At 39.8% G+C, this 14,085-nt stretch overlaps 1 protein-coding gene across 1 annotated transcript in view; it reads right to left on the bottom strand.

Annotated features, from left to right (window-relative positions):
• Positions 1–14,085, bottom strand: part of LOC140419216 (uncharacterized) — a 222,947-nt gene that overhangs the window by 122,443 nt on the left and 86,419 nt on the right. The window lies entirely within an intron of this gene.

Below are 14,085 nucleotides of genomic sequence, written 5' to 3'. Positions count from 1 at the left end.
AGCACCTTCAACCTTTCCTCGTAAGACCTACTCTCCATTCCAGGCAACATCATGGTAAATCTCCTTTGCACCTTTTCCAAAGCTTCCACATCCTTCCTAAAATGAGCACAGTACGAAGTCTTACAACACCAGGTTAAAGTCCAACAGGTTTGTTTCGATGTCACTAGCTTTTGGAGCGCTGCTCCTTCCTCCGGTGAAAGAAGAGGTATGTTCCAGAAACATATATATAGACAAATTTAAAGGTGCCAAACAATGCTTGCAATCCGACCATTAGCAGGTGATTAAATCTTTACAGATCCAGAGATGACGTGTATCTTTAAATCAAGCAGGATTAATGGACATGTATCTTTACGTCAAGCAGGATTAATGGACATGTATCTTTAAATGAGCAGGATTAATGGACATGTATCTTTAAGTCAAGCAGGATTAATGGACAGGTATCTTTAAATCAAGCAGGATTAATGGACAGGTATCTTTAAATCAAGCAGGATTAATGGACATGTATCTTTACGTCAAGCAGGATTAATGGACAGGTATCTTTACGTCAAGCAGGATTAATGGACATGTATCTTTACGTCAAGCAGGATTAATGGACAGGTATCTTTACGTCAAGCAGGATTAATGGACATGTATCTTTACGTCAAGCAGGATTAATGGACAGGTATCTTTACGTCAAGCAGGGTTAATGGACATGTATCTTTAATACAAGCAGGATTAATGGACATGTATCTTTAAATCAAGCAGATTAATGGACAGGTATCTTTACGTCAAGCAGGGTTAATGGACAGGTATCTTTACGTCAAGCAGGATTAATGGACATCTATCTTTAAATGAGCAGGATTAATGGACAGGTATCTTTAAATCAAGCAGGATTAATGGACATCTATCTTTAAATGAGCAGGATTAATGGACATGTATCTTTAAATCAAGCAGGATTAATGGACATGTATCTTTACGTCAAGCAGGATTAATGGACATCTATCTTTAAATGAGCAGGATTAATGGACAGGTATCTTTAAATCAAGCAGGATTAATGGACAGGTATCTTTAAATCAAGCAGGATTAATGGACATGTATCTTTACGTCAAGCAGGATTAATGGACATCTATCTTTAAATGAGCAGGATTAATGGACAGGTATCTTTAAATCAAGCAGGATTAATGGACAGGTATCTTTAAATCAAGCAGGATTAATGGACATGTATCTTTACGTCGAGCAGGATTAATGGACAGGTATCTTTACGTCAAGCAGGGTTAATGGACATGTATCTTTAAATCAAGCAGGATTAATGGACATGTATCTTTAAATCAAGCAGGATTAATGGACATGTATCTTTAAATCAAGCAGGACTAATGGACAGGTATCTTTACGTCAAGCAGGGTTAATGGACATGTATCTTTAAATCAAGCAGGATTAATGGACAGGTATCTTTAAATCAAGCAGGATTAATGGACAGGTATCTTTACGTCAAGCAGGGTTAATGGACATGTATCTTTAAATCAAGCAGGATTAATGGACAGGTATCTTTAAATCAAGCAGGATTAATGGACAGGTATCTTTACGTCAAGCAGGATTAATGGACAGGTATCTTTAAATCAAGCAGGATTAATGGACATGTATCTTTACGTCAAGCAGGATTAATGGACAGGTATCTTTACGTCAAGCAGGATTAATGGACAGGTATCTTTAAATCAAGCAGGATTAATGGACAGGTATCTTTACGTCAAGCAGGATTAATGGACATGTATCTTTAAATCAAGCAGGATTAATGGACATGTATCTTTAAATCAAGCAGGATTAATGGACATGTATCTTTACATCAAGCAGGATTAATGGACATGTATCTTTACGTCAAGCAGGATTAATGGACATGTATCTTTAAATCAAGCAGGATTAATGGACATGTATCTTTAAATCAAGCAGGATTAATGGACAGGTATCTTTACGTCAAGCAGGATTAATGGACATGTATCTTTACGTCAAGCAGGATTAATGGACAGGTATCTTTAAATCAAGCAGGATTAATGGACATGTATCTTTACGTCAAGCAGGATTAATGGACAGGTATCTTTACGTCAAGCAGGGTTAATGGACATGTATCTTTACATCAAGCAGGATTAATGGACATGTATCTTTACGTCAAGCAGGATTAATGGACATGTATCTTTACGTCAAGCAGGATTAATGGACATGTATCTTTAAATCAAGCAGGATTAATGGACATGTATCTTTAAATCAAGCAGGATTAATGGACAGGTATCTTTAAATCAAGCAGGATTAATGGACATGTATCTTTACGTCAAGCAGGATTAATGGACAGGTATCTTTACGTCAAGCAGGGTTAATGGACATGTATCTTTAAATCAAGCAGGATTAATGGACATGTATCTTTAAATCAAGCAGGACTAATGGACATGTATCTTTACGTCAAGCAGGATTAATGGACAGGTATCTTTAAATCAAGTAGGATTAATGGACATGTATCTTTAAATCAAGCAGGACTAATGGACATGTATCTTTACGTCAAGCAGGATTAATGGACAGGTATCTTTACGTCAAGCAGGGTTAATGGACATGTATCTTTAAATCAAGCAGGATTAATGGACAGGTATCTTTAAATCAAGCAGGATTAATGGACAGGTATCTTTACGTCAAGCAGGATTAATGGATAGGTATCTTTAAATCAAGCAGGATTAATGGACATGTATCTTTACGTCAAGCAGGATTAATGGACAGGTATCTTTACGTCAAGCAGGATTAATGGACAGGTATCTTTAAATCAAGCAGGATTAATGGACAGGTATCTTTACGTCAAGCAGGATTAATGGACATGTATCTTTAAATCAAGCAGGATTAATGGACATGTATCTTTAAATCAAGCAGGATTAATGGACATGTATCTTTACATCAAGCAGGATTAATGGACATGTATCTTTACGTCAAGCAGGATTAATGGACATGTATCTTTAAATCAAGCAGGATTAATGGACATGTATCTTTAAATCAAGCAGGATTAATGGACAGGTATCTTTACGTCAAGCAGGATTAATGGACATGTATCTTTACGTCAAGCAGGATTAATGGACAGGTATCTTTAAATCAAGCAGGATTAATGGACATGTATCTTTACGTCAAGCAGGATTAATGGACAGGTATCTTTACGTCAAGCAGGGTTAATGGACATGTATCTTTACATCAAGCAGGATTAATTGACATGTATCTTTACGTCAAGCAGGATTAATGGACATGTATCTTTACGTCAAGCAGGATTAATGGACATGTATCTTTAAATCAAGCAGGATTAATGGACATGTATCTTTAAATCAAGCAGGATTAATGGACAGGTATCTTTACGTCAAGCAGGATTAATGGACAGGTATCTTTAAATCAAGTAGGATTAATGGACATGTATCTTTAAATCAAGCAGGACTAATGGACATGTATCTTTACGTCAAGCAGGATTAATGGACAGGTATCTTTACGTCAAGCAGGGTTAATGGACATGTATCTTTACATCAATTTGGATTAATGGACAGGTATCTTTAAATCAAGCAGGATTAATGGACACGTATCTTTAAATCAAGCAGGATTAATGGACATGTATCTTTAAATCAAGCAGGATTAATGGACATGTATCTTTAAATCAAGCAGGATTAATGGACATGTTCTTTCCGTCAAGCAGAATTAATGGACATGTATCTTTACGTCAAGCAGGATTAATGGACAGGTATCTTTACGTCAAGCAGGGTTAATGGACATGAATCTTTACGTCAAGCAGGATTAATGGACATGTATCTTTACATCAATTTGGATTAATGGACAGGTATCTTTAAATCAAGCAGGATTAATGGACACGTATCTTTAAATCAAGCAGGATTAATGGACATGTATCTTTAAATCAAGCAGGATTAATGGACATGTTCTTTCCGTCAAGCAGAATTAATGGACATGTATCTTTACGTCAAGCAGGATTACTGGACATGTATCTTTACGTCAAGCAGGATTAATGGACTTGTATCTTTAAATCAAGCAGGATTAATGGACATATATCTTTAAATCAAGCAGGATTAATGGACATTGAACATAGAAAATACAGCACAGAACAGGCCGTTCGGCCCACGATGTTGTGCCGAACCTTTGTCCTAGATTAATCATAGATTATCACTGAATTTACAGTGCAGAAGGAGGCCATTCGGCCCTTTGAGTCTGCACCGGCTCTTGGAAAGAGCACCCTACCCAAACTCAACACCTCCACCCAACACCAAGGGCAATTCTGGACACTAAGGGCAATTTATCATGGCCAATCCACCTAACCTGCACATCTTTGGACTGTGGGAGGAAACGGAGCACCCGGAGGAATCCCACGCAGACACGGGGAGGATGTTCAGACTCCGCACAGACAGTGATCCAAGCCGGAATCGAACCTGGGACCCTGGAGCTGTGAAGCAATTGTGCTATCCACAATGCTACTGTGCTGCCCTTAAGAACAAATAAATCTACACTATATCATTTTACCGTAATCCACGTACCTATCCAACAGCTGCTTGAAGGTCCCTAATGTTTCCAACTCAACTACTTCCACAGTCAGTGCATTCCATGCCCCCACTACTCTCTGGGTAAAGAACCTACCTCTGATATCCCTCCTATATCTTCCACCTTTCACCTTAAATTTATGTCCCCTTGTAATGGTTTGTTCCACCCGGGGAAAAAGTCTCTGAATGTCTACTCTATCTATTCCCCTGATCATCTTATAAACCTCTATCGAGTCACCCCTCATCCTTCTCCGTTCTAATGAGTAAAGGCCTAGCACCTTCAACCTTTCCTCGTAAGACCTACTCTCCATTCCAGGCAACATCATGGTAAATCTCCTTTGCACCTTTTCCAAAGCTTCCACATCCTTCCTAAAATGAGCACAGTACGAAGTCTTACAACACCAGGTTAAAGTCCAACAGGTTTGTTTCGATGTCACTAGCTTTTGGAGCGCTGCTCCTTCCTCCGGTGAAAGAAGAGGTATGTTCCAGAAACATATATATAGACAAATTTAAAGGTGCCAAACAATGCTTGCAATCCGACCATTAGCAGGTGATTAAATCTTTACAGATCCAGAGATGACGTGTATCTTTAAATCAAGCAGGATTAATGGACATGTATCTTTACGTCAAGCAGGATTAATGGACATGTATCTTTAAATGAGCAGGATTAATGGACAGGTATCTTTAAATCAAGCAGGATTAATGGACATGTATCTTTAAATCAAGCAGGGTTAATGGACAGGTATCTTTAAATCAAGCAGGATTAATGGACAGGTATCTTTACGTCAAGCAGGATTAATGGACAGGTATCTTTACGTCAAGCAGGATTAATCGACATGTATCTTTACGTCAAGCAGGATTAATGGACAGGTATCTTTACGTCAAGCAGGGTTAATGGACATGTATCTTTAAATCAAGCAGGATTAATGGACTTGTATCTTTACGTCAAGCAGGATTAATGGACAGGTATCTTTACGTCAAGCAGGGTTAATGGACATGTATCTTTAAATCAAGCAGGATTAATGGACATGTATCTTTAATACAAGCAGGATTAATGGACATGTATCTTTAAATCAAGCAGGATTAATGGACAGGTATCTTTACGTCAAGCAGGGTTAATGGACATGTATCTTTAAATCAAGCAGGATTAATGGACATGTATCTTTACGTCAAGCAGGATTAATGGACATCTATCTTTAAATGAGCAGGATTAATGGACAGGTATCTTTAAATCAAGCAGGATTAATGGACAGGTATCTTTAAATCAAGCAGGATTAATGGACATGTATCTTTACGTCAAGCAGGATTAATGGACAGGTATCTTTACGTCAAGCAGGGTTAATGGACATGTATCTTTAAATCAAGCAGGATTAATGGACATGTATCTTTAAATCAAGCAGGATTAATGGACATGTATCTTTAAATCAAGCAGGACTAATGGACAGGTATCTTTACGTCAAGCAGGATTAATGGACAGGTATCTTTAAATCAAGCAGGATTAATGGACAGGTATCTTTACGTCAAGCAGGATTAATGGACATGTATCTTTAAATCAAGCAGGATTAATGGACATGTATCTTTAAATCAAGCAGGATTAATGGACATGTATCTTTACATCAAGCAGGATTAATGGACATGTATCTTTACGTCAAGCAGGATTAATGGACATGTATCTTTAAATCAAGCAGGATTAATGGACAGGTATCTTTAAATCAAGCAGGATTAATGGACAGGTATCTTTAAATCAAGCAGGATTAATGGACATGTATCTTTACGTCAAGCAGGATTAATGGACAGGTATCTTTACGTCAAGCAGGGTTAATGGACATGTATCTTTAAATCAAGCAGGATTAATGGACATGTATCTTTACATCAAGCAGGATTAATGGACATGTATCTTTAAATCAAGCAGGATTAATGGACATGTATCTTTAAATCAAGCAGGACTAATGGACATGTATCTTTACGTCAAGCAGGATTAATGGACAGGTATCTTTAAATCAAGCAGGATTAATGGACAGGTATCTTTACATCAAGCAGGATTAATGGACAGGTATCTTTAAATCAAGCAGGATTAATGGACATGTATCTTTACGTCAAGCAGGATTAATGGACATGTATCTTTAAATCAAGCAGGATTAATGGACAGGTATCTTTAAATCAAGCAGGATTAATGGACATGTATCTTTACGTCAAGCAGGATTAATGGACAGGTATCTTTACGTCAAGCAGGATTAATGGACAGGTATCTTTACGTCAAGCAGGATTAATGGACAGGTATCTTTAAATCAAGCAGGATTAATGGACAGGTATCTTTAAATCAAGCAGGATTAATGGACATGTATCTTTAAATCAAGCAGGATTAATGGACATGTATCTATACATCAAGCAGGATTAATGGACAGGTATCTTTAAATCAAGCAGGGTTAATGGACAGGTATCTTTAAATCAAGCAGGATTAATGGACATGTATCTTTAAATCAAGCAGGATTAATGGACATGTATCTTTAAATCAAGCAGGATTAATGGACAGGTATCTTTAAATCAAGCAGGATTAATGGACAGGTATCTTTAAATCAAGCAGGGTTAATGGACAGGTATCTTTAAATCAAGCAGGATTAATGGACAGGTATCTTTAAATCAAGCAGGGTTAATGGACAGGTATCTTTAAATCAAGCAGGATTAATGGACATGTATCTTTAAATCAAGCAGGATTAATGGACATGTATCTTTACGTCAAGCAGGATTAATGGACATGTATCTTTACGTCAAGCAGGATTAATGGACATGTATCTTTAAATCAAGCGGGATTAATGGACAGGTATCTTTAAATCAAGCAGGATTAATGGACATGTATCTTTAAATCAAGCAGGATTAATGGACATGTATCTTTACATCAAGTAGGATTAATGGACAGGTATCTTTAAATCAAGGAGGATTAATGGACAGGTATCTTTAAATCAAGCAGGATTAATGGACAGGTATCTTTAAATCAAGCAGGATTAATGGACAGGTATCTTTACATCAAGGAGGATTAATGGACAGGTATCTTTAAATCAAGCAGGATTAATGGACAGGTGTCTTTACATCAAGGAGGATTAATGGACAGGTATCTTTAAATCAAGCAGGATTAATGGACAGGTATCTTTACGTCAAGCAGGATTAATGGATATGTATCTTTACGTCAAGCAGGATTAATGGACAGGTATCTTTAAATCAAGCAGGATTAATGGACAGGTATCTTTACGTCAAGCAGGATTAATGGACATGTATCTTTAAATCAAGCAGGATTAATGGACATGTATCTTTACATCAAGGAGGATTAATGGACAGGTATCTTTAAATCAAGCAGGGTTAATGGACAGGTATCTTTAAATCAAGCAGGATTAATGGACAGGTATCTTTAAATCAAGCAGGATTAATGGACATGTATCTTTACGTCAAGCAGGATTAATGGACAGGTATCTTTAAATCAAGCAGGATTAATGGACATGTATCTTTAAATCAAGCAGGATTAATGGACAGGTATCTTTACGTCAAGCAGGATTAATGGACATGTATCTTTACGTCGAGCAGGATTAATGGACATGTATCTTTAAATCAAGCAGGATTAATGGACATGTATCTTTACATCAAGGAGGATTACTAGACAGGTATCTTTAAATCAAGCAGGGTTAATGGACAGGTATCTTTAAATCAAGCAGGATTAATGGACATGTATATTTAAATCAAGCAGGATTAATGGACATGTATCTTTACATCAAGGAGGATTAATGGACAGGTATCTTTAAATCAAGCAGAGTTAATGGACAGGTATCTTTAAATCAAGCAGGATTAATGGACAGGTATCTTTACGTCAAGCAGGATGAATGGACAGGTATCTTTAAATCAAGCAGGATTAATGGACATGTATCTTTAAATCAAGCAGGATTAATGGACATGTATCTTTAAATCAAGCAGGGTTAATGGACAGGTATCTTTAAATCAAGCAGGATTAATGGACAGGTATCTTTACGTCAAGCAGGATGAATGGACAGGTATCTTTACGTCAAGTAGGATTAATGGACATGTATCTTTACGTCAAGCAGGATTAATGACCAGGTATCTTTAAATCAAGCAGGATTAATGGACAGGTATCTTTAAATCAAGAAGGATTAATGGACAGGTGCCTTTAAGTTGAGCAGCAGAATTCCGAACTTACTGGAGAGAACACTAGTTCCTGCTGGTTTGAATGCTGATGTCCATGGCTCGAGGTGACAGTCTCTTCGGAATGGATTACTGATCCCAGATCAGGAGGATGGTGATATCCGGGGCTGGAGGTGACAGTTGCTACGGAATGGATTACTGATCCTAAATCAGGAGGATGGTGATCTCCGGGGCTGGAGGTGACAGTCTCCTCGGAATGGATTACTGATCCCAGATCAGGAGGATGGTGATATCCGGGGCTGGAGGTGACAGTTTCTTCGGAATGGATTACTGATCCTAGATCAGGAGGGTGGTGATCTCCGGGGCTGGAGGTGATATCTCCTCAGAATAATTTACTGATCCCGGATCAGGAGGCTGCAGATCTCCATGGTTGGAGGTTCTTATCATTTATCTATTAATTTTTTATTTTTTTAATATAAATTTAGAGTACCCAATTATTTTTATTTCAAATAAAGGGGCTATTTAGCCTGACCAATCCACCTAACCTGCACATCTTTGAAGTTGTGGGGGTGAAACCCACGCAGACATGGGGAGAATGTGCAAACTTCACATGAACAGTGCCCCAGAACCGGGATTTATTTAACGATTTATTAGAAATGAACAGATATTCAAGGTAATGCTTCCTATTTCCATCATAAACCATGAAGTTATGGAATGAAGAACTTGTATGAGGAGCGGGTGAGGACTCTGGATCTGTGCTCGATGGAGTTTAGAAGGATGAGAGGGGGATAGAATCTTAACAGTCAGAAGGAGGCCATTTAGCCCATTGAGTCTTCATGGACCCTCAAAGAGCACCCTATCTAGGCCCATGCCCTCACGCTATCCCCGAAACCCCACTTAACCTAAATAAAGGGCAGTTTAGCATTGCCAATCCACCTAACCTGCACATCTTCGGACTATGGGAGGACATTGGGGCACCCAGAGGAAACCCACGCAGACACTGGGACAAAGTGCAAACGTCACAGTCAGCCACCCAAAACCAGAATTGAACCTGTGGCGCTTTGAGGCAGCAGTGCTAACCACTCTGCCATTCTCACTGAAACTTACAGAATACTGAGAGGCCCAGATAGAGTGGATGTGGAGAGGATGTTTCCACCAGTAGGAGAAACTGGAACCCGAGGGCACAGCCTCCGATTGAAGGGAGGAATCTTTCAAACTGAGACGAGGAGGAATTTCTTCAGCCAGAGTGTGGTGAATATTCTCACTCTCTCTTTCTCACTCTCTCACAGTAGCACAATAGTTAGCACTGTTGTTTCACAGGGACCCGGGATCGATTCCCGGCTTGGGTCACTGTCTGTGTGGAGTCTGCATGTTCTCCCCGTGTCTGCGTGGGTTTCCTCCGGGTGCTCCGATTTCCTTCCCCAAGTCCCGAAAGACGTGCTTGTTAGGTGAATTGGACATTCTGAATTCTCGCCCCGTGTACCCGAACAGGCGCCGGAATGTGGCGACTCGGGGATTTTCACAGTAACTTTACTGCAGTGTTAATGTAAGCCTACTTGTGACACTAATGAAGATTATGGTTATGTGGTACTCTGACGCAGAAGGCTGTGGAGGCCAAATCACGTAGTGTCTTTAAGACAGAGGTAGATAGGTTCCTGTTAATAAGGGGATCAGGGATTATGGAGAGAAGGCAGGAGAATGGGGATGAGAAAAATATAAGCCATGACTGGCAGAGCAGACTTGTATGGACTAATTCTGCTCCTATATCTTATGGTCATTTTGTGGCCCATTGCTTGCTAGGATCTGTGTTCAACCTTTACTCAGCTGCAGATTTACATATGGGTCCTCAGATCCTCCCCACCCTCTCACATTTATCTTGTTTCAGGTTCTGTGCTCGAGACAAGTCCTTGTCAGAGAAAACAGGCCAACACTGCCCTGTGTTTGTCAACCCAGGAAGCTTTCTTCACAAGAGAGGGAGCTATTCCAAACAGAGGCAATACATTTAAGATTTTATAAGGTTCTTGGACAAGGACGTCTTACAGATCTCCCAACCTGTAGAAAGGGAATATCCTTATTGACTTCACACAACTGATTTCTGACAACCCAGCTATTTCAAAGCTGTGAGCTTGTTTTCCTAATTTCTTGATGATAAACTGTAGATAACAAACTAAAGCCAGCAGAATGATCACAATCAGTGACACAAACCCTTGAGCTGTCATCACAAATAAAAGTAAAACATTTCCAGTAAAATGTGATAACCATCGACTCAGAATCATCCTCCCCACCTGCAGATCATCCATCAATATTCACATAATCTGTTGTTTTTACATCAGAAACAGAAGTATTTGCGATCAGTTTGGAGATAACTCCCATATCGCCCGTTCTCAAACACTTTGTCTTGAAAGATAACAAATAGGATGAAGTCAAATCTTTAGAAGACAAAAGTCTTAGTTCAAATTATCCCCATGCCGTCAGTGGAAAGGGTTAACTTCTGTTTCCAAACGGGACAAGCAAACATTGTCAACTTTGAATGACTTTTCAGATCAAAGGTGAACCATTTTCAACTTTTATCGCCAGTTCTTTTGGGTTTTTGTTTTTTCAGTTTTGCCCAATTGTTTTTCTTTTCATTCTGCTTCAGGCACCTTTCCAAATAAACTGAAGGGAAATGAAAATTAGCTTTCAAGGGAAACTTCAACCTTCTTAGACCAAAAAATGCAAAAGTGAGTGGAGCTTCCCACAGCTTGTGAGCTCCGAAACATAACTTCAAGGCTGACGTTTATTTTCAGGGAATCAAACATTTTGGTGCCTTTTCCAATTGTCCCAGTAAATTGTGATTCACACTGAAAGGTTTACTTTCACTCAGTAATTAGAACATTTCACTTTCTCAGCACAGGAACTGGTAGCATTTTAGATTAAATTCCAATTGTTCACTTCTCTTGTAGCTGGTGTGTGGAGAAGATCATGTTCACTGTAGATCTGTCAGCACAGAAACCACACTGTGCTTCTGGATACACTCAGTCTGCAGGACAGTGAAGATTTTTAAACATGACCCGAGTGAAGGGCTTCCCAGTGACTCAAAGGAGTGAGATGTTCCTGTAGTTGTCATTTTCTCTGTCACCTTTGTGTTTGCTGATTGTTATGGTTATTGCATCACACCTGTTCTGTGAACCAGTCTTCCATCCCTAAACAGCAAGACATCATGAAGGTGTGACAGTCGATGGGATTTTCCATGTTTGCACAGTTCAGCTGGAATTCCATCCTTGCCGGGTGCCTCTGCTTGCTCAGCGATCAATGGCTTTTTCAAACGTGTGGTAAAGATTCCTTGTCTAACTCAACCATGACAGGAAGCTGCAGGAGAGTCAGAGACTGGGAGATGTCCATCTCATAGGAGTACAGCTCACAGACGTGTTCAACCCAGCGGGACATCTGGTTACTTCTGTCGGTGAGAAGCTCACCATTTGTCAATATCTTTGTTGATGGGAGAATCAAGCAGCCTCTTGATCCCACATACACAGCAGGCACATATTCATTGTCACAGGCAGTTTGGATTTCCCGATGTAGGCTGCTCCAGTGTTTATTTACACACCATCTCCCTGTATTTTACACAGCTCTCTTGGTGTGATGCAGTGTTCCAGCTGTTGGGTTTACCTTGTGCATGGGGTAGATTTTGCTTTAAGCTTTTCCTGATGTTCCTGCAAAATAGTTATGTTTCATTTCACGTTCCTTCACAATGTAAGTTCATAATGGAGATGTCACTGTCAAGAATGTACAAGTCAGTGAGAATTGTCAACAAGAATTAATCAACACTTTCTGATTGGAGATATTAATCAGTGGAACCTTTCAAATACTCAATTGTAGATTTGCACCTAAATTCAGTTCAGGATTTAAGTCAAAGTTAATAATTTTATTGTAAAAAATTCCTGTGAGAGTTCTTGAATTAGGGAGAAAGATCACAGGTGGTTCTTTTAAAAGGGGACACAGCAGCCCCGAAAATCAGCGACATCTCCAGAATATTAAACTCCAGGGATTGTTAATATCAGCAGAATCAAACCTGATATTGTCAGACAATCAATCCTGGGTGTGACTAACAGCAGCAAAAGTAACAGAATCCAATCCCTGATGTCACTTGTGAACTCGCTGATGTCACCGCTCTTTAGGTGCCTCAGTGAATCTCTTCCTTTCCCCCATACAGAGCAGGTGAACGGCCTCTCCCCAGTGTGAATTCGCTGGTGTATCACCAAGTTGGACTTTGTGAATCCCTTCCCACACACGGAGCAGATAAACGGCCTCTCTCTGGTGTGACCTCGCTGGTGTTCAATGAGGTTGGATGAAGACCTGAAATTCTTTCCAGAGGATGTGCAGCTGAACGGCCTCTCTGGGATGTGAACTCCCTGGTGGTACTAGAGGCTGGATATCCGAGAAAATTCCTCCCCACACAGGGAGCAGGTGTACGACTTCCCAGTGTGAACTCGCTGGTGTGCGGTGAGGTTGGCTGAAGACCTGAACTTCTTTCCACAGGGAGTACAGTTGAATAGCTTCTCCTCAGTGTGAATAAGCCGTGTGTTAGCAGGTGCATCTCTTCCCAAACTCTAAGCAGATGAATGGCCTCTTCCTGGTGTGATCTCGCTGGTGTATTGCAAGGCCTGCTAATTGAGTACACCCCTTCCCAAACACTGAGCATGTGAACGGCTTCTCCCCAGTGTGAATGCGTCGATGGTTCCTCAGCAGGGATTGGTTTTGAATCCTTTCCCACAATCTTCACATTTCCAAGGTTTCTCTATGGTGCTGGGCTCAGTGTGGCTGCATCAATGGATTTCCAGATGGGATGGATAATTGAATCCTTTACCACAGTCCTCAGATTTCCACAGTTTCTCCATAGAGCCGGAGACAGTTAAAGCAATGACCATATACCAAACACATTTAATATTTCTCCACACTGTCACTGGTGCACTGAGAAACTATTGACGCATTCACACTGGGGAGAAGCCGTTCACTTGCTCAGTGTGTGGGAAGGGGTTTACTCAATTAGCCAGCCTCACATTAAAGCTTTTCCCACAGACAGCAAGGCAATAAATGTATTTTTCTAGATTCAAAGGTCCATGATATTCAGATCCTGATTAATCGAGTGCCTGTGTCAGATCTTGATGTGATGTTTGGTTTGAGTTTCCCATCTGCAAATCCTTCCCCATAAATATCCTGCTAAAGGAGTTTACAAGAGTACCCAGTGTCAGTCCAGGATAGAAATTTTGAACATTAATTCCAGTTTCTGTGGAACATTTCTTCCCTCTCGTTCCCCCAGAACTGTAAATCCCCGTCCCACACACACTCCCTCTTCATTGGGCTGAAATCCAAAAATGTTTTGGCAAATTATTTCCGGATCCTTTTAACGATCTGGAGATAAATTCAC

The sequence above is a fragment of the Scyliorhinus torazame genome, chromosome 5, assembly GCF_047496885.1.
Source record: "Scyliorhinus torazame isolate Kashiwa2021f chromosome 5, sScyTor2.1, whole genome shotgun sequence".
Classification (NCBI taxonomy): domain Eukaryota; kingdom Metazoa; phylum Chordata; class Chondrichthyes; order Carcharhiniformes; family Scyliorhinidae; genus Scyliorhinus; species Scyliorhinus torazame.
This window is presented reverse-complemented; position numbering and strand designations above follow the sequence as displayed.